General features: G+C 40.2%; 1 protein-coding gene across 1 annotated transcript in view; it reads left to right on the forward strand.

Annotated features, from left to right (window-relative positions):
* The window catches only part of LOC140688317 (uncharacterized), a 141,632-nt gene that overhangs the window by 100,129 nt on the left and 20,023 nt on the right, over positions 1-21,480 (forward strand). Inside the window, exon 20 of the mRNA XM_072946941.1 lies at positions 8,588-8,714. The gene's annotated coding sequence lies outside the window, so the exon portion shown is untranslated. The remainder of the gene's footprint in view (positions 1-8,587; positions 8,715-21,480) is intronic.

Below are 21,480 nucleotides of genomic sequence, written 5' to 3' on the forward strand. Positions count from 1 at the left end.
ATAGAATCTTTACAACAAAGATCAGGTAATTGGAACAATAAAATATTGCTTGTTATCTAAAGAAAACCAGATATCTCAAGTTCAAGTATTTAGTGGTTTTCTATGTATGGTGGGAAGCAAACATTTGGGTCATTGAATTCATTCCTTTGGCAAGCCCCTGGCTATCTAGGGCCAGTATCCTGTCCTTTCTTGCACTGAGTCTGCTCAGAGGGCACCACTGTGAGTGGCTGAGAGGCCGGGCTGTAGGCATGTACTCGCTGGGGGTTGGCAGCAGCCACTGATGACTCGGATTCAGCATTCTTTGTTTACTGTCATGGTTGCAGTATTTTCATGCACATTGTAGTATTTTCATTCACAGTGTTCCCCCTTGGTCCTAAATTCGACCAATATTTTGAGAGAAATTTCATGACCAATTTTGTCCCACGTTTCTAGGATGGCTCATTCCTAGTTCAGGTGAAGTATCTTCTGAGTTGCCATTCAAGGTGTTAGTTTTTTTTATCAGGCCCTGTTGATACTAAAAGTTCTCTGGATCACCTGTCTTACTACTCTATTATGATCCAGGAAGTGTTTAACCTTCTTTGCTCATTCCCATACCTAGAATCACACTATTATATTTATTTTATTCAGGGTTATAAATTTTATCTGTTTCTTCAAGATGTTTAGCCATCATCAATCTTGTGGGCCTAGTTACACATTGGGAAATGTAACAGACAACAATTTTATAAAATAGACAGGATATAAGTAATACAGCTAGTAACGTTAATAAAGTCACGAGTAAGAATTTACTAGTCGAGAAGTTGTATTTTTGGGTTAAAATTTTGCTTGTGTTTCTGAGTTTGATCCTATGAGAAAGTTCATATTTATGGTCAGGGTCAGAGCAGGTATTAATTGGCCAGTTGAAATCTCCCACCTTGTAAGATCAACAGTGGCCTAAACAGAACTATAATTTCTTTTTAGAATAATGTTTCTGAGGGCTACCTAGTTAGAGCCTTGTATTAGGGAAACCCACCAAGGTAACACAGAAGTACTAGACATAGGTAATTTATCATAAACTTAACAATTGGAGTAGTTCATAATCAAAGGTTGGAGAAATTATCAAAGTAATTGGTATACAGTCCTGGTCCGGTGTCTTGGGTCAGCAGTCTAGCTCAGATGTCGTCTTCTTCTCATCCTGATATGGAAGCTTTTTCTCCATTTGGGCATTGTTTTAAGGTGAGCAGCGCTCTATAGGCCAGTGCACTGCAGGGGCTGTTTCAGATAGGAAATGAATCCGAGACTCCGTTTCCTTCAGCTTTGGTGTGTATGGTCTAGTTAAGAGTATCTGAAAAAGGGTCTTTCCATTCAGGTTGGAGACAGTTCTTTAAGTCATGCCTGTTGCAGTATGTATAATCCCCTGGCTGCAGGTCATGGGGCATTGGAATTTTACCCAAGGATAGATTACTGAGCTTCAGAATCAAACCTAGAGTATTCTTTTCATAATTCAATTAAACTGTACAGCAGTGTGACATAACAGCAAGGAATGATCTGGGAGGTGTCTTAGTAAATATGGACCTCAATTAAAAAAACTAGAATTTAATATCGACTAAAATATAATTTTTTTCTCTCTAAAGTTACCCTCAGTTTTCTCAAATATAGCCAAATCAAGATTAATTTCTTTACAAATTAAATCTGATTATTTGATCATATAGGCTTTTTAAATTGACTGTGTTGGAAGTTTTAATACGGAGTCTCAGGGTAGAATGTTAATAAGGTTTTCTAAGGCCAAGAAAGCCACGTCAAGGCTTTTCATGGATTTTTGCCTTACAGAATTAGGTAAATTCTTTTCTCTTTAAAATCCTTAAAATACCTTTATACTCCTATATCTCTTAGGAGATGATCTCCCTAATTTGTCTGATAGAGCCACTGGGGACCTAAGTATTTTTAGTCTTTTGAGGGATCAGATAGAGAGAAAAGATAACTGTTCCAAGTCTGTATACATAGTTATAATTTATCAAATTGCTGTGAACCATAACTAGCTTAAGGACAAGAGATTCTTTATGTCTGGGAAACAGGTAAAAAGGCAGTAGTATTTCAAACAGTATCAAAAATTGTAACCATATTCAGCTGGTTAATCAGTCCCATGTAACTAATTCTTTCAATGAGAGTTTTCATTAGAACTTTAAAATTTCTTACCCAGTTTAGTTCAGTGCTGTAGTTTGAAATTTATTAGAAATCAGTAAATCTCCTTGAAGAGAAAGCATTTTGCAAAACCATCAGAAGAAAACAATTAACTGTCTATAAATGACAAAAGATTTAAAAGCATGGTTAAACACCATTACACTATAATCAATAAAGAAACCTGTTCACTATACCCATAATTATCACTGGTAACATTTCAGATAAACCAGAATTTTAGGGAGTCCATATAATTTCTACAATACCTATATTAATAATATTTCTCATTCAATATAACCTTAGAAGTTTTATGATTCATTTGACAATTCCATGTTATTTAAAATGCCAAATGAAACTTTATAGTTAAAAATCTCTCTTTGGGATGTTTCAGGGGCCTTCTGTAGCATCCCAAACTTAACTGGAGATTAAAAGAATTTTAATTAATTAAATTAATTTTTATTTAATTAATTAGAATTTTATATTTGGGGAGCTTTTTGAAAGATTTCAGAACACTTGATCAGATAAACATATAGATCACTGTAATGTAGTACTAATTCATTAACAAGAAAATATGTCAAATGTAAAGGCAGAACAGATCAGCTAAGTGGTATAAGAAGTTTTACAATCTGTTACTGAAGGTGGATTAATATTTTAAGAAAATTTTTTCCTCTTAACAGAGAGAAAACCAAATCTAATCTTGTTCCAGCTAACTTCTAAGATTCATTTACGTTGCCCAATTTGATTCTAAACTTAGCCAATTCTGCCCACGTACAAAACTTTCCTCAGGGTTCCTTTTCCACAAGCCTTCCACAGCTTTCTATACTTATATTAGTGTGTCCCTTATTTTGTCTTCCATTCAGAGGTAACCAGCTTCAGGAGAAAGTCACTATTTTTCATTAACAAAGTATTATTCCATTCTTACATCTTCCTTTACGCATTTATATTACTTTCCTAGGATACTGAGATCATTCCCTTACTAATAGAGACTATTTCTGTGTGATACCAACCATTTATTAATATTTCTAAACACCTTTAGTTTCACTGTAAGAGGAAGTTAAATGTTAAGTAATTCATATTTCAATCATTTTATCTGAAAATGGCATAGATATTTAATAAAATCTTGTCATTTAACTTAATTTAGCACAACTCTAGAATTTAAAGATATCAAACATTTAGAGATTATTTTAAGCATACATTTTAAAAATATATTTTAAATATTTACCCAAAGCTCTCATCTCATTTGCATTTAATTTACTTAAAATTTTACCACAGCACATTACTGTTATTTTTTTTTTGACAAATCTGCAACAGATATAACAGGATCTTATTTGACTTTCATTAAACCTAGGTACAGTAAAGGTATTATAGTTAAGATGGATGATTTTAAAGATGTCTATATTAGAACATACTTAAACTAAACAATATCAAATATTACCTTAATATTGAATATTTTCCAATTCACATGACACTGAAAGTCAATTTGTTAAGTTTTTATTTTAAAAATAATTAATTTTTAAGCTCTTATATTTTTACATCAATTAAGCAGAGCTGTTTGACTTCGAAATTTTTTTTTTTTTAGCAGTAGAAATATCTCACTTCTAAAATCTGTATGCAGGCTTATAAACAGACAAAAGCTAGAGATCTCATAGCTTCACTTTAAAACTTACTTATATTTATAATAATAGTTGGAGTAAGCTGAATTTGCTTGCTCAAATCACTAAGGCTTACTATTTATGAAACAGATAATTAAGATTTCCTCACAAAGTCTGAAGGACCCGTCAGAGTTCTGAGTTCTAAAATGCCAAAAATTTCATGGCCTCAAGTTTTATGTCGTTGAGCTAATTAGGCTCAGTCCTAGGTCACTGTTTGTTGTATTTATATTTCTGATCTGCAAGACAAAGACACTCTCTTCCAGGTCCCCAGATAACTGCTCTGTCACCCAGACCCAATTTTATCTCCTTAATTGGCATTTTTGTATCAGTGAGAAGAGCTGTAAACAAAGAATTCCATGTTTTAAAACTAAGGTTTTCTTTATTTTGTCTTCCAAAGCTTGCATAAGACATTTATTAAGGTCTCTTTTCCTTGAGTTATAAGTTAAACCCAGGGTAAACCTGTATATTTTTTTTAGCTACTCAAATTACTTTTTAGATTTACGTTATATTGGACGTCTCAAGTAACTATATTGGTTTCCTTTAATTTGTTCAATTAATATTTTCAGAGGGACAGACATGTGCCCAGCCTTATAATACCAAGAAGGGGAAGCGTTTTTCCACTGAAACATATCTATCCCACAACATAAGCAAAAGGTTTATATAAAGACCATCTAAATATACCAATTTCACAAACTTTTATCTCAATTTTATTAAATCTTATACCTTTAATTTTTATATTTATTAAGTTTAATCAATAATTCTTATTTCTAGAAGGAGTGACAGAAACCTTTTTTTTGTGGGTGTACATTGTATATAATTTTATAGAAGTCTCTAGGATGCCCAAGTTTCAGCCAAAGAGCTTAGGCCCTTCTCGATTTTTAATTTCATTAATTGGTCTGTTGTCCCAATCCTTGATCAAGTATTTCAGTCTACATATAAATATATTTTAAACTGTGGTAAATAAAACGGACTTGTTTGAACTTTAATGTTGGGGGGGAGTAGGTGAACTCTTTGGCCCTTTTTTTTTTAACTTTACGTAGTGTAGTATCAAAACCCTGTATGTAAATCCAAAAATGTCCATTTTATTGATCTCATTCAAAATAACCATATAAAAATATTTATCCTTTTGGGATAAGCCACTTATCTGTTTTTTTTGAAATTTTTACTATCCTTTTTCCAGTTATTCAACCTAATTAACATTAATTATACTAAGTTTTTATTAGCATCTCTAGAAACATTTATCAGAAAGGAAAAACAAAAATGTAGCTTTTCAAACCAGTTATATTTTTATATCTGAGTTCATAGGTTAACCATTAGATATATTTTTCTGCATTTAAACTTTATTTTAATAGGTACCAATAAAACAGCCGTTTATAATGAGATCTCTTTAAACTTTCACCAATTAAAAAGTTTTTCCAAATTAAAAAATCCATCATATGGCCATCAATTTATATATATATAAATATATATATATATATATAGTGATTTTAAACCAATAAGATGAAGAGGCCCTTCCACATGAGAGTCGGGGTGTTGCCTAAATAAAATTCAAAGGTTTACTCTCCAAAAGCTTAAAGCCTTCGTGGTCCAGGCTGATGCAACAAAGTTTAAGATGGCAAAATATCTGAAAATTGGTACAATCAAACAATTGCTTAGAATCCCAATTTATTTGCGTGGCCACCGTATGTACACAATACTTGAAACTTTTGTATGGCAGAGTCCAAGGTTTCCTTTAAAAACTAAACTAAACATATATATACTTACATGCACACACTTAAAACATCCAGAGAAAGATAAAACGTTTACATTTCAAGGACACAGGAAGAGAAATCCAAGTTCCCACTAAAGGGGATTTTGTTTTTATAAGTTCAGAATGCCAAAAAATGTTTTTATCAGGCCTGGTTATTTCCAGAGTGAGTTTTTTTTTTTCTTATTCCCGATTAATGTTGTAAGTTTTGTATGTACATAAATCTGGCTGGGGTTTTACTTGGAGACTGGCAATCTGTCATTTCTTTTTCTTTTCTTTTCTGTTCTTTATTTTTTTTTTGAAAGTTCTATTCCCCATTGTAAGGTCGGGTTCTCAGAATAAATTTGCTAGTAAGATTTCCCACAGGGACAACTCTGTGGCATGAAGTCTTTGTGTCTACCACTCCTGGAAGATTCCCTGTCACCCGAGAATGCTGTTACCAGCCAGGAGGATGGTCCAAAATTTGGAGTTGAAAGTTTCCTCATAAGAGTTTTACTTTTATCCTGAAAAATTCAATGGAGGTAACCAAATTGAGGAAAACATTAGACCAGCCTCTTACCTAACCACTCAGTCCTGAACCCAGTGTCTTTCAACTTGGACCCACTCGGGATGTCTCCACTGGGTGGGTAATTCACCTCAGTTTCTTTCAACTGGAGGGCCACGTACCTGGATACACCGCCAGATAAAACTTAGGATCATCAACCAATATGTGAGATCTGAGAACCAGGAGAGACTCAGCCAAATTCATCTGGACCCCCCGAGGAGGCGGATGAGCACAAAGGGCCACTGCTGGTACCAAGGCTCTGGTTACTTGGAGAGTTCAGGTGGAGAGAATTCTGCTGTGGTGCTTCATGGTGTCCAAAACTGTTGACTGAAATAAACGTGCAGCCTAAAAGTTAAGAGTTATGTTTTATTTGGCGGGAGGACTCGAGCCAGGATGACCGTCTCTCAGAACTCTCTGAGGGACTGCTCCCAAGAGGTTGAGGAAGAGCTAGGATATATAGGAGCACTACAACAAAGACCAGGTTGTTGGAACAATAAAAGATTACTTGTTATCTAAAGAAAGCCAGGTATCTCAAGTTCAAGAATTTAGTGATTTTGTATGAATGGGAGGAAGCAAATATTAGGACTCACTGAATTCATTTTTTAGACAAGCACCTAGCTATCTCGGGCCAGTAGCCCGTCCTTTCTTATTCTGAGTCTGCTCAGAGGGCACCATTGTGAGTTGCTGCAGTGGCTGGGCTGCAGGCCTGTCCTCGCCGGGGAGTGGCGGAAGCCTTTAATGACTTGGTATCAGTATTCTTTGTTTACTGACATGGTTGCAGTATTCTCATTCACATTGTAGTATTTTCGTTCACAGACCGAATATGGATAATCTGCAAACTTGGAAAGCAACCGAGATGGAATTACTGCAGATACCTTCTGCTTTAATAAGCCGTGTGCAAACATAAACATGGAGGAAGCATACACTTGGATTTGGAGGTGTAGGAAAGGGATCCTGCACATTGCAGGAGAACGCAATGCAGAATTCCTTAAGTCCAACTTTCTTTACTGTAGTGGTTTCTGAGAACAGTTTATGGTAATTAAACAACATTGACAAACGGTGGCACACATTGCTTTTAAGAGATGGCCGGCTGCAAACTTTTATATTGGACAGGTGGAATTCATAGGCAAGTGGTCAGGTGGATGGGAGAGAGATGGAGCCAAGGCCTGGGCCCAGATTCCGGTTTAAATTGCCATTTCTTCACCATAGGGCCTTGGAATAGAATGCATACTCTCAACCTGTTGGTGAATCTGTGAAATGGGCATGATAATATTCATTTCTTCCTGGGATTGTTGTAAGATCTAAAGAGTATTATAGCACACATGAAGCATTTAACACCCTGGCACTTAGCAGTGTTCACTGTGTGGGGCCGCCCCGCTTAGCGTGCGTCAGAGCCGTAAAGGCAGCATTTGTCTGTTGAGGATGCACTTGTAGCCCCTTGGCTAGGTTGTGAATTTGTTGATTTCCTTTAATACTTGTAACTCTGTGTGACATGGGCAGTTATTTTCATGGACAGATGAGGAATCTCAGGGTAAAGAAGACTGTGTAATTTGCCCAAGGTCAGACCATAATTTTGGGTGCAGGGGCCTCAGTTCAGCATGGGCCCCTGGGCCTTCTGCTCTCTCCGTTCAGCACCAGAGCCAGATATGGAGTTGGCTGTTTCCCTGCCCAGAATATCCGGCAGGACCCAAGACACACCTGGCCCTGTGCTGCTTGAGCAAAAACTCCGGAGGAGAGGCAGTTACAAAAGGGATAAACATAAAAACAGACGACAGCAAACTGTGATCAGCTCTGAGAAGGAAAGGAACACGTCTCGCCGTGCAGAGCTGGGAGCTTTCCCGTCTGGGCTGCTCTGGGGGTGTTCATCTCACCTAAACAAGTTCTGCTGTTGCAGCAAGGCAGGAAGGCAGGGCGCGTGTGGGCAGGTAGACAGGGCCTCATTGATCGTACTCATTCCCCATTAAGCGGCAGCTTTCACGGGCACTTACCTAGTAAACATTGGCCATAATCTTCACGCAATTTGCTTGGTAGTTTTATTGACCCCAGCTTTGAGATGAGGTCATTGAAGCTGGGGAGTTTGCTGCATGCCTGTGATTACCTTGCAAATACCCCCACTGGTCTTTCAACCTAGACTGGTGTGGCTGTCATGCCCCATCCCTGTGAATGGCATCGTGTAGCTTCTCCCAAGTGGCCCAAATGACTGACATTGATATGCTTAATTCGTAGGAAATGGTATGTGGCAATAAGAGAAAAAGGTAGTAAGAAATTGTTTGGAAAACAAGAAAAAAACCTATTCTTCCCCAGCTGGGGGAGCGTAACCTGTATCACCCACCCTAATCACTGCCTGTCACCTCCTCCCTGAGGATTCTGTGTTCAGAAGCCACTCTGAGCCTTGGGAGAACATTTTTCCTCATGACACTTTTGACTAGGACCCGCGACATCTCTGTCCCTGGTTAACACTCTCTTCAAAGCCGTTTAAATTTTTTGCAGGTTCCTCCACTCTGATGTAAGAATACCCTGTATAACTTCTTGATGCAGCTCCTTAATGAAGATCTTGTGATGGAAACCTAGCCAAAACTGGGATGTATGCACATAGTGACTGCAACTTCAGCACATTGTGAGTTCATAATCAGAGGGGTGGGTGACTCAGGAAAGGCTTTTTTAAGGTAACAAGGGGAAAGTGAAAGGACGCTTGCTGTGTGAGAAAGAAACATCTCGGTCACAGCCAGCAAGACACCTGTGTTCATGATGGGGTGTGGCGAGTGCAGAGTTCTCACAAAGAAAGAAGTGATGTGATGGGAGGGAGGACAGTTGGGTACTTTATTGGGGAGGAAAAAAGTGGGCTGAACATTTCCTGGTTGAACAAGAGGATTGTGACATGACGTGCTTGTATTTTGGAGAGAAGGGTTTTGTGGGGACAGGCCTAGGAGTACGCTGTATGGCTGGGGAGTCAGCACAACAGAGAAACACAGAGAACCGGGCAGACCCCAAGGCCCAAGCTGGGGGAGAGGCTGCCCTCAAATTGGAACCCTGGAAGCTGGTTCTGTCCCTTAGCTGGGGCCTCAGACCTCACTTCACAGCCCAGTCCTGTTGATACAAGAATAAAAAACGTTGGGCATGAGAAGGGCTGTGTCCCAGGCTTTCGTTGAGCCCCTGGGATGTGCCCCACCAGATTTTGTTCTTTGACTTCATGCAGTAAAGAATTCAAGAGCAAGCCAGTGTTGAGTAAAGGTATATATATTCAGACAGATACATTGAAATGCAAGAGAAACGTCACGAGGTGTGGGGGTTTCATGCACAGATTAGAAGTAGGTACACACCCCACAGGCAGAAGGTCTGTCTTCTCCAAAGAAGGACAGAGAGTGGTGACCGCGAGGTGGCGCTGTGTTGCTTGTTTTCTTGGGCTTGGTGGTTTCATATGCTAATAAGTAGAAGGACCAGCCTTAGGGCAAGGGGCTAGGATTCCCAGGGAGTTGGCCATTTCCCACCCTTTGACCTTTTGTGGCTAGCATTGGGACTGCCATGGTGCCTGGGGCATGTTATTCACCAGGTTACTATTACAATGGATGTTTACTGAATCTCAAGATCTGCTAGAAGTTAAATCTCTTCATCCTGAGCCTCAAGGCCTATTGGGGGTTGAATCTTTCACCATTTTGATGTCAATTGCTGAGGCCTTCCTTGAATGGCTGTGCTCTTCCCCCTTCCATCCTGTATCACTGTGATGACACAAAGACAGCAAAGGCCGGGCCCTAACCGTGCTCCTGCATTTAACGGCAGGAGGTGTGGTGTGGGTTTATGATGACTCTGAGTGGTGAGACGGATGTTTCAGATTTTCCCACGTGAGACATGACGACTTACCAGCAGCCTCCCCAGATTTATCTCACGGGCATTTTCGCTTGTGTTGTTATGGAAACAAAAGGCCAGCCAAGAAATAAGAATCACACAGAGGGTTGGAGTACTGAGATTTTTTACGCTGGCGGGCTCAGAGGGGTTTCTTTTCCAAAGCTCTGAGCACCTCCAAGACGTGCACATGAGGTTTTATAGGGTTAATTGCAAGTATGGGGCTAATACCCAATAAGGCTCAAACAACAAAAAGTAAGGAATCAGTACACTGAAGCTTATCAATTTAGAACAGATCAGGTTACTGACAACTGTTGACCTTGGATTTTCGGGTTAGCTTATTAGCCCATTAAACTGACACTAAACTTCAGATTTACCAGGTAGCCCAGCAAAACTTAGATCAGGAAACCGACACTTTGATTTGTGACTTAGCTTGTTAGGCCAGCTGTGGTTTTCCTTCAGTGTCACTTATCTTTTGAATTTTTCTTTTTTTCTTTTTTTTAATATTTAATCCAAATTTAATATCAGGGTTCTTTGGGAAAGAAATTTCTCTTTTCCTTTTCTTTGGTGATCTTTTAGGGGGGCAGTTAATTAGATGTATTTACCTGTTAGTGGAAGCCCTGGGGCTTCAACCCAGGACCCCGTGCACGCTAAGCACACGCTCTACCACCCGCCCCATCATCTTTTCTTTTTGGTTTCGCTGCCAAGAATCCTACAGCTGAATTTCTAGTCAGCCTTAACACTTGCCCTGACTTCATGGAATCCATTTTTATGAGTTTACTTCCCCCTGGTTTCATTTAAGTATTGAATCTCCATTTTCTCATCACTCTCCGTTTTGCATTTTTGTTGTTATGGTTGTTAAGCTGTGTTTAACAGAATTGTTTAAATTCTCTTTTAGCAAGAGGCTGAATGTAAATAAATATGTAAGCAAACAGCACAATTAAATGCTTTTATACATTCTGAGCTGTTTAGTAGTAACTTAAAAACCGAATTGAATATTAAAGTGATAGCATTTTAAAAATATTTTTTAATTTTTCATAAAAATATAGCTGATTTAAAATATGATATTAGTTTCAGGTGTACAATAGATGCTCCATTTATAGTTACTGTAAAACATTGTCTGTATTCCCTGTGTTGTAAGATACATCCCTCTAGCGTGTTTACATTACATGTTGCAGTTTGTATAAGAAAGTTGGGTAACGCAGAGTCTGGAACGTGGCTGTGTATGACTCAGGTTCACGCTCACCCTGCCTGTCAGAGCTCAGGCCTTCACTCCTTTCTGCAGGGGAGCGAGTGGAGGCAGCTCTCATCAGCGCTGTCACCACCCTCTGAGTGGCAGTGACAGCAGTGACTGTGTGTGGACGTGCAAATTGTTTTTCCAAGAGCTTTATATGCGTTTCTGCATTTAATAATTAAAGCCCTCCTGTGAGGAAGTGTTTTAACTTTTTAATGCATAATACATTTTATTTTGATATTGATAGATTTCAAACCTCCGGAAAATTTACAGGAGTAGTACAATAAATGCTTAGATACAGTTCACCTTAAAGGGCACTATTTGGCTTTCTGTGTCTGGCTTATTTTAGCATAAAGTTTCTAGGTTCATCCATAATTGTAGCCTGAATCAGTACTTTATTCTTTTTGCTTGATAATATCCTTTTCCTTTTTTTTTCGTTTTTGGTCTATTTAAAAATATTTTCATTGAAGTCTTGTTAGTTTATAATTTTGTGTTAGTTTCTTGTGTACAGCACAACACTTCAGCTAAATAGGAACCTACCTGCATTCATTTTCATCCTCTTTTTAAACATAAGTTACTATAAGATATTAAATATATTCTCCTGTGCTATACAGTATAAACTTGCTGTTTATTCTTTACATACTCAGTATCTGCAAATCTTGAACTCCCAGTTTATTCCTTCCCACACCCTCTCCCCACTGGTAACCATAGTTTGGTTTCTATGTCTCTGTGTCTGTTTCTGTTCTGTAGATAAGTTTATTTTTTTGTTTCTTTCTTTTTTTTTTTTTTTTAGATTCCACATGTGAGCAATCTCATATGGTATTTTCCTTTCTCTTTCTGGCTTACTTCACTTAGAATGACATTCTCCAGGTCCATTGATGTTGCTGCCAATGCCATTATTTTATTATTATTTTATGGCTGAATAGTAGTCTATTGGACAAATATGCTACAACCTCTTTATCCAGTCATCTCTCAGTGGACATTTCGGTTGCTTCCATGTCTTGATATTGTAAATAGTGCTGCTGTGTACATTGGGGTGTAGGTGTCTTTTTCAATTAGGGTTCCTTCTGGATATATGCCCAGGAGTGGAATTGATGGTTCATATGGGAGGTCAATTTTTTGTCTTTAGAGGAACATCTATACACTTTTCCACAATGGCTCCACCAAACTGTATCCCCACCACAGTGTAGGTGTGTTCCCAATTCTCCGCAGACTTTCCAGTATTTATTGTCAGTGAACTTCTGAATGATGGCTATTCTGACTGGTGAGAGGTGATACTTGATTGCAGTTTTGATTTGCATTTCTCTGATAATGATATTGAATAGTTTTTCATGTGGCTACTGGCCATTTGTACGTCTTCATTGGAGAAATGTTTCTTTAGGACTTCTGCCAATTTTTGAATTGAATTGTTTGTTTTTGTTTCTTATTAAGTGTAAAAGCTGTTTACATATTCTGGGAATTAAGCCCCTAGCAGTTTCATTTATTGTAAATATTTTCTCCCATTCCATAGGTTGGTTGTCTTTTTGTTTTGCTTACTGTTTCCATAGCTGTGCAAAAGCTTGTAAGTTTAATTAGATCGCTCTTGTATATTTTTGGTTGTTTTTCTATTGCTTGAGTAGACTGCTCTAGGAAAACATTGCTGAGATGTATGTCAGATGTTTTGCCTATGGTTGCTTCTAAGAGGTTTATAGTGTCTTGTCTACATGTTTAAGTCTTTAACACATTTTGTATTCATTTTTGTATATTCTGTGAGGGAGTAGTCTAACTTCAATGATTTACAAGCAGCTGTTAAGTTTTCCCTACACCATTTGCTGAAGAGGCTGTCTTTACTCCATTGTATTTTTTCACCTCCTTTGTCAAAGTTTCAATGACCAAAAGTTTGTGGGCCTATTCTTGGTAATTTTGTTTATCCGTTCATTGATGGATGGATATTGTTAGTAACTTTTGGCTACTCTGAATGATACTGCTATGAATATTGATGTGAAATTTTTTATGAGAATATGTTTTCATTCTGTTGGCTGTACATTTGCCCCGCCATATCTGTAGTTTCCACTACATGAATCCAGATGGTTGATTGTAAAGGGACTCGAACATCCTTGGATTATGGTATCCAGGGTGTGGGGTTCCTGAAACCAACCCCCCAAGGATATTGAGAGATGACTCTATATGTAGGAGTGGAATTGCTGAGACATATAACTCTAAGCTTTTGAGGAAATACCAGACTTCTCCAAAGAAGCTGCAACATTGTTCCTTTCCCCTGGCCACATATGAGGTTTCTCTGCCTCCTGAACGACATTTGTTATTGTCCATGTTTTGGTTATAACCATCCTAGTGGGTGTAAAATGAGATCTCATTTTGTTTTTGACTTCCCTAGTGATGCTGAGCATCTTTTCATATGATTATTGGCCATTTGTATATCTATTTAAATTCATGGTAAATTTAAAAATTGGGTGTATTTTTTTGTATTGTTCAGTTGTAAGCATTCGTTATATATCCTGGATACTACTCTCTTATTAGATACATGCTTTGCAAAAATTTTCTTCTATTCTGCACATTGTCTTTAACTATATTTTTTTAAACATTAAAACAATTTCTTTACAAGGGAGGTAGTTAGATGTAAAGATTTATTTTATTTTTTTGCAAAGCACGCACTCTCTGACTTGAGATACCCTTTTCCCCTGTCATTTCACTTTCTTCATGATGTCCTTTGTAAGAAAAAGGTTTTAGTTTTGATGAAGTCCAGTTTATCTGCTTTTTCCTTCTATCACTTGTGCTCTTGGTTTTGTATCTAGGAAACCAAAGCCTATCCTAGGCCCACAAAGATTTATACTGTGTCTTCTTTTAGAAAGTTTATAAGTTTAAATCTTACATTTCTGTCTGTGATCTATTTTCAATTAATTTTATTTGTTATATAAAATATGGGTGTTCAGATTCCAGATTGATTGTTTTGCCTGCAGATACCCAGCTGTCCCTGAACCATTAGTTGAATAGACTATTCTTTCAATGGAGTGTTTTTGGCCCCCTAGTGGAAAAGTGTCTGTAAATGTAAGTTTTTCCCCGTGGGTTTTTATTGTGTCTTTTAGATTTATTTATCCAAACTTATGCCAGTATCATACTGACTTAGTACTATAGCATTTTAGTACACTTTAAAGTGAGTCCTCCAACTTTACTCTTCTTTTTCAAGGTTGTTTTTGCTGTCCTGGGCCCCTTGCACGTCCATGTGAATTTTGGGATCAGTTTTTCAATTTTGCATAGAAGTCAGCTGGAATTTTGATAGGGATTCCACTGAATATATAGTTCACTTTGAGGATTCTTAACATTTTTAATAATATTGTCAATCATTCCATGAAAATGGGATGTCTTCCATATATGTAGATCTTTTAAAATTTATTCTGGTGTTACTTCAAAAAGTTCAATGTACAAATCTTGTAAATTTTTGTTAAATGTATCTCTCACTTTATTTTTAATGCTGTTGTAAATGGAAAGGCTGAATTTCTTATGGGTGGGACTATGTATCAATCTTCTTATTTGTAGAATTCCTTCACAACAAATACCCTTGGTATATATTTGCTACATAAATCTATCTACAACTATTCCCCGCCCCGTGTTATAAGAAACCAAGACCCAAGGTAAGCTACTTGAAAACACCTATGTGGAAGTGAGAAATGAGACCCTTGGGTGGGTCTTTGTGCAGATGATACTGAGAGCTTATTCTGAATGGCTTCTTCTTAATTACTTTTAAACAACCCTTTCAGTGTATTTAGTCAGATACATTAAGATTATGCCCTTTTGATGTGTGGAGTAGCTAAGACTATAATTTTCAAATAAATTCTAGTGAGAGTGTTGTACTTGAAACCTAATTTGCATCAATCTTTGAAGATTTATGTTTCAGGAGCTTTGACTAAAGAACAAATGTCTTTATTCTATAATGAGAACTAAATGCTCAAGCAACATGTAAGAGTTTGAGCAAACTGCCCCCGCCCCGTAGTGCTGGGTGGCTGCAGCTGTAACTGGAGTCAGCACTTACCTCTCCCAGTATGCTTGTGCTGATCTGCTCAAAGTGGTTCGTCCAACAGTTTGTCAGCAGTCTGTTGGACAAAGTCATAAAACATTGATTGAAGGTTGCTAGAATGCAATATATTCTTATTAATATTAAGTAAGCACATATTGAATGCTTACTGTATGATGGAATTGTCCCTCAGCCTCACATGAATATTATTTCTCTTGAAACCTCACATATTTCCTTGTTATTCTCACTTTACAGATAAGGAGACTGAGAATTAGGTCTTCTCTCTTTGGGGGGAGCTCATTATTAATGATGGGCAGTTGTAAGGAAAAAGATATTGATTCATCATGAGAAAACATTTTTGTGAGAGTCAGCAATGAAGAAGATGAGCACTGAAGAAGGTGATCATTGTTCGAGTGAGACAAGCCCTGGGTTGTGCGGAGTCAGCATCTCTGTCCTAGACACGGCACGTGTAGAGCTGCGTGGTGGGTGACGCGGCGCGGCCGTGCAGGGAAAGCGGATGCTGGGGCCTTAGGCTGTGCTCAGGCCTGGTTGGGCTTTCTCCTAAGGGGAGTGAACCATCATTGACAGATTTTAAGTAGGAGAGTGGGGTGCTCTCATAGTTCATATTTGTCTTCTAGAATGTTTGGAAACATTTAGAAGGCTTGGCAGGAGATGATGTGATGAGTCAGAGTAGGGTGGCTGCGAGGTGTAGCAGTGTCCAATTTTCAAGTGGTTTTCAGGCCCAGGCTTGTGGCTTAGTAGCCGTGTCAGTTTGAATGACGCACGCAAGGAAGTGAAACAATTTATCTAATCAATTGAAGCAGTGATGTACCCAATTCCCAGGACTATTGTGGAGATCCAGTGAGATACACTGTGCAGTGTGCAGCGTGGTCTCCAGCACAGAGTCAGTGCTGAGTGAGTGGCAGTGAGTATCTGGTAGGTCAGTTGAGGGTAGTGGGACTCGGTGTCTGAGGATATCTGGTCCCTGAAGGAGGGGTCCATTCACATCTGTGAGTGATAGGCCTGAGTTGGGAGACGCAGGGAGACCTTACCCCCCGACCAGGGGCCCTGGAAAGGACGGCTATGGGAGGAACACCGTGAAGTCAGCTCTTTGCATGTGGAGTTGGAGCTGCCTTTGAGACAACTAACTGCAGTGTCACGAGCTTAAAGAGGAGATCTGGGCCCAGGTTGTGCATTTTCCTAAAATCTCAACTCCTAAGGACGCTGAAGTATTGATCACTGAACGTGAAGTCATACTTTAAAGGACAAACGAATAGTAGTATTATCTCTGTCATCAAAGCTCACGTCTATTTATTCATCACTCACTTTGCTAATTGGGTACTTACAGAGCTCACTTCACCGTCCTCCCGTGGGCTCAGGCTCCACAGAAAAGGGCTGGTGAGACTCCCTCTTTTCTAGAATAAGACACATTTAGCTTGTAGCCTTCTGTACCTCGCCAGACTTAGGATATTAGTTTGTTGGTTTAATTGTATTTTCTGTTGGCCATGTCCTGACAGGAGAGAAATTTTACCTCATGGTCATGTTTCAATTAGCTGTTACTGAGAATTGCTGATCTGATACATAGTGTATGTATTATATTAACTTTGTAGAGTAGTTATCATTTTTCTGTCTTTGCCCGTTAATTTGTTTGCCCCTTCAGTGTTCTATTCTTTTTGGGGCCTTATTTTTTTTTTAATTAAAAAATGTCTGTTAGCAGTTAAAAAAATAAAGCAAAGAAAAAATGCACATGAGAACTAAATTTAGAAAATGTCTAGTGTGTTTTCTATCTCGGCAATGGAGGGTTCTAGAAACTCCTGAAAACCTTCATTACACAAGTTCCTTAAAACGCTGATTGAGAAATAAAACCTTCCTTCCTCATCTTTCAAGCTGCACAACTCATTGTCAAGAAAGTGAGGGAAAATTCTCAGAAGCCAAGACAAACGAGAAAGCAGGGTTTCTGAGAGATACGTGAGCGTTAGGAGCCGTGGTGTGCTGGTTGGCTCCTGAACTGATTTTCAGTTGCCTTGACAGGAGGGAAGCAGGTGAGCCCCAGACCTCTCACACTAGGAGTTGGATGGGTGATCATATAATGGGCCAAGCCCATCCTGAGAATCTTGCTTTACTAAAGGGTGAAATAGGAAAAAAAAATTCCTCAAGACAAGAAAGTAAGAAAAGTCAATTTTGTTGGAAGAGGGGAAAAATAACAAATCCAAAGTAAGGATATAGTTTAAAGCTGTTCTGGCATGAGAGTGACCACAAACTCCTGGCAGAAAACCACAGCTACTCCTTGATTGATAAGTTGTGTTTTGAATGAATCAGTGAACAGCTATTCCGAAAAAGGCCTCCAGAGTCTTGTGGATCAAGATACTGGACAGCAAACACCTCTCTTCCAAGGTCTCATTGAAATAACCAGAAAGGTTTTAAAGGAAACTAACAATAATCTGAGTTGTATTTATTGACATTACTATATGCTAAGAATTCAGAGGTGACTATGGAGTTGTCTCCTCTTTTATGGACCTTATTTTCTCTTTGGGGAGAAAAATGACATAGTTGGGTATCTTGGTGGAGGGAGGTGTTAGTCTGTTGCAATTAGCCAGGAGAGGAGATTAAGAAAACAGTGAAGGGTGGGTGAACTTTTTAGCTGAGGACAGTCTTGTTCACTTGGCTTTTAATTGCAGGCTCAATGAGCTGTCACTGGAGGGAATAGATCTTACGGAAGATGGACTTAGCTCAGGCCTCTTTGGAATGGACAAGTGAACCTGGAAAAAGACAGTCAAATCTGTGCAGACATTAAAGTTCACTTGAACGTGCTCCATCCCTGAGCCAAAGATAGGACAAATATGCAGCAATTCTTGAGGAGAGAAGAGTGGTTTTTAAGGTTCTCCAAGAATGAATCCCATGGAACCGAGATGGCCAGTTGTCAAACTGAGACTTTGTTCTTTGGACGGTGTACCCAGCAAGGGTATTGGCCTTTTATATGTTTCCATTTGTCTTTAATACATGTCTGTTGATGAGGACATGGGCACAAATGTTTGACACCTCGTCGAGGCGATTTTGGATACCTGCCTAGAAGCACGGGCACAGTTGCGGCTGCTTCATACATCTTGCAGCCCATCCCTTTCCCCGGCTCCGTGATCACGGCAGAGTGATTCCTTGTTGACCTGTCCGTTTCCTCTGTGACATCATAACCCATGAAAAGACCGGAGGATATTAACTTGGCTTTGTTAAATTCAAAGAAACAGATCAAATATGAAGTCAGATTTGTTCTTTCCTATTTCAGTAGTACCATGGAGACGGCAGTTTGGGCAGCTTTTTGTAGTGTCCTGGAGGCTTTCTCTCTCAGCTTCTGGGCGCCTCTGTTGGAAACACTTCATAGCTCTCTGGCCTGCTGGAAAAGCACTCTGCCTGTTTTACCCTGAAGATGTGTTCTGTTTATAAACTCATCTCTACTCCTTGGAAAACAACTCAAGAAAAACTCGGTTGGTTTTCCACCAGCCATGGGCAGGGGTGAGGTAAACCGTGTTATTATTTCATAAAATAATAGTAATAATAGTAATAGTAATATTAGTAGTAGTTGCAGTAATAGTAATAATAATAATAATAATAATAATAATAATAAAATAATAATAATAATAATAATATTAATAGAAGTCTTAAAACAGGACAGAGCACATTGGAGAGAGTCAAAAAATGCTTTCTGGCTTAAATCAAAAGTGATGACTAGTGATTCCATGGCTGCTGTATTTGCTAAGGTAATTACTCCTTTGCTCCATTACACATTTGTTTTATCTGAAAAAGAAATACAAGGAAATGGTTTAAAAAAAACTCAGAGAACAAAAATACACAAGTGAAAGATGTTTTCCCTCATCCTCTGTTCTTTCAGCCCTCTCTGGAGATGCCTCTGTTTACTATCCTTTGGGTGCTTTTCCAGATATGCTTTGCACATTCCCACCTATGTATGTAAATTCCTTTAAAATTTTAGTTATTTTTAACTTAAAGGGGTTTAAATCCTCAAGTGGCATCTGGCCGGGTAATATGACAGAACAAATCTGACTCCATATTAGATTTGTTCCTTTGAATTTAACCCTATGCTCTGTCACCTAGGCTTCATCTTGCTTGTAAAACAATGTTGCCTAGAGCCTGAAATAAACAGGAGACCCTATTCTGAAGTCTCTGACCTTTAAGGATATTTAACACTTTTTCATTCATTAAAAGATAGCAAATTGCAGAATAGAAAATAACGTTTCTTTTGTTGGAGGTTTACAGGGATCTGACCCACGCAGATAGCTGCAAGAAGAAAGGATTCTAACAAGAAGGAATTCCTACACTAAGAAGTTTGCACTAACCAAGCACATAGGAAAGGAGCCTGAATTGTGACTTGGGGAGATGGTTTTCCAGGACATTAGTTTGCCATCTAGGTCTACAGAAACTTGCTATTCCATGCCCCAACATCTGGTCTCCCAACTTATTGGCCTGTCCTGCACTGAGGAGAATTAATTTCGACTTGGTAACACTCCTATCTACCTAGAAAGCTGGGCACTGGAGCTGAGTGTTATGGAAACAGGCCAGCCAAGACAAAAGCACCAATCGGAGTGTTGGAGTACTCAGAATTATTATGCCGGCGGGCTCAGAGGGGCTTCTGCTCCGAAGTTCTCAGCACCTCCAAGACGTGCACATGAGGTTTTAAATACTTCAATACAAGTAAGGGGATATTAGCCAATAAGACTTAAAGAACAAAAAGCAAGGAATCAGTACACTGGAGCTTATCAATTTGTAATAGATCACATTACTGACACTTGTTGAGCTTGGAATTACGAGTTAGGTTGTTAGGCCAATAAACTGACACTAAACTTCAGATTTACGAGATAGCCCAGCAGAACTTAGATCAGTAAACCGACACTTATCACACTTAGATTTGTGACTTAGCTTGTTAGCCCAGCTGGACTTTTCCTTCACATGAGGACAGCTCTCCCACCCCCAGGAAACCACTGTGAGCCCTTGATGTTTCCACTAGGGTGGGGTATGGTTTACCCAGGAGGGATGGGGACTATGCACCAACACTCAGGCAGTCTGCTCTGTCTGGGGCTCTGATCTTGTACCATCCCGCTCCCCGCCAGCCCAACACCTGGGACAGTGGAGCTAAGGCAGAGATCCTGCCTGCCTGTTTCCCAGCGTGTAAAAGGGGAATATGTGCTCTTCCCAAGGTAGTTCTGAGCGACAACACCTGCGGGTGCTTGGTTCTCAGAGCAACAGAAAACCCAGCTCCGCGTGGGGGCAACGGGTGTGATCTCCCTAGGGTTTCTGCAGAAGCATCGGACGGAGGGTTGGATCACGGTGGTAAAATTGAGCTGCGGGGCTTGAAGGGTAACAGAAGGGTACAGAGGCAGGTCTGCCACCTAGGGGTGCCCCAGAGGTAAAGCTTTTTTTCTCCATCTCCGCTAAGACCCTCCCTTCTCCAGAGCCCTTCCTTCTCTCTGCTCATCCTGTCCATCTGTATCCCTCCAATTTTCCCGTCCTCTCCACCCGCTCCCATCTTCTCCCTCCCTCGCTGTCCCACCTTCTCTCACAGAACCCAGAGAGGATCGCTGGCCCTCCTGCGCTTGCGCAGTCAGTTCCAAGTGGTCCGCTGGTTGGGAGCTCCATATCCGAGCCGGGGATCGGGCCCAAAGGCTTCTCAACTACGTCGCCCGGTAGGCCTTTGGTTCCTGCCTGGGGTCGGGGCCTCTGACTGTGGAAGTGCAAGGTGGGGGGCTCCCAGGAAAGGGGTCAGGCGGCTGCGGGAGGGCGGTCCGCCTGTCACAGACCCCAAGGGCGCTAGTCAGCCCGTGTTCAGATGAATTGCTCAGGCCAGACCAATCTGCCAGCGCCACCTGCCCCGGCGTCCCGGCCACAGTGTCCAGGGCCTGGTGTGCACCTGCCATCTCTCACCCAGCCGGGATCCCCTCAGTCCGCGGCTGGCGTCCCCTTCCCCTCTCCCTCCCGCTAGTCCTCTCCTCCCGGGCTTCCTCTTCTCGTCCGGCGGCCCGTCCCCGCCCCTGGGCGGGCTGTGTCCCGGGCGGGCGGGGTCTGCGGACCCGGACGGGGGCGGGCGCCTGGGACTGGGGCTGGGGCTGTCCTCCGAGCGAGGCTGCAGCCCGCGTCCCCCTCCCCGCTTTCCCTGCCCCGCGACCCCGGGGCTGCCCTGCTCTCCCTTTCCCGCTCCCTGAGGACCAGCTCTGTGGCGTGGGCGCTGCTACCTGGGCTGAAAGCCTCCGGCTCTAACGCCCAGCTTCTCCTGGTGGAGTCGGGAAAAGGGAGCGT

The sequence above is a fragment of the Vicugna pacos genome, chromosome 22, assembly GCF_048564905.1.
Source record: "Vicugna pacos chromosome 22, VicPac4, whole genome shotgun sequence".
Taxonomy (NCBI): Eukaryota; Metazoa; Chordata; class Mammalia; order Artiodactyla; family Camelidae; genus Vicugna; species Vicugna pacos.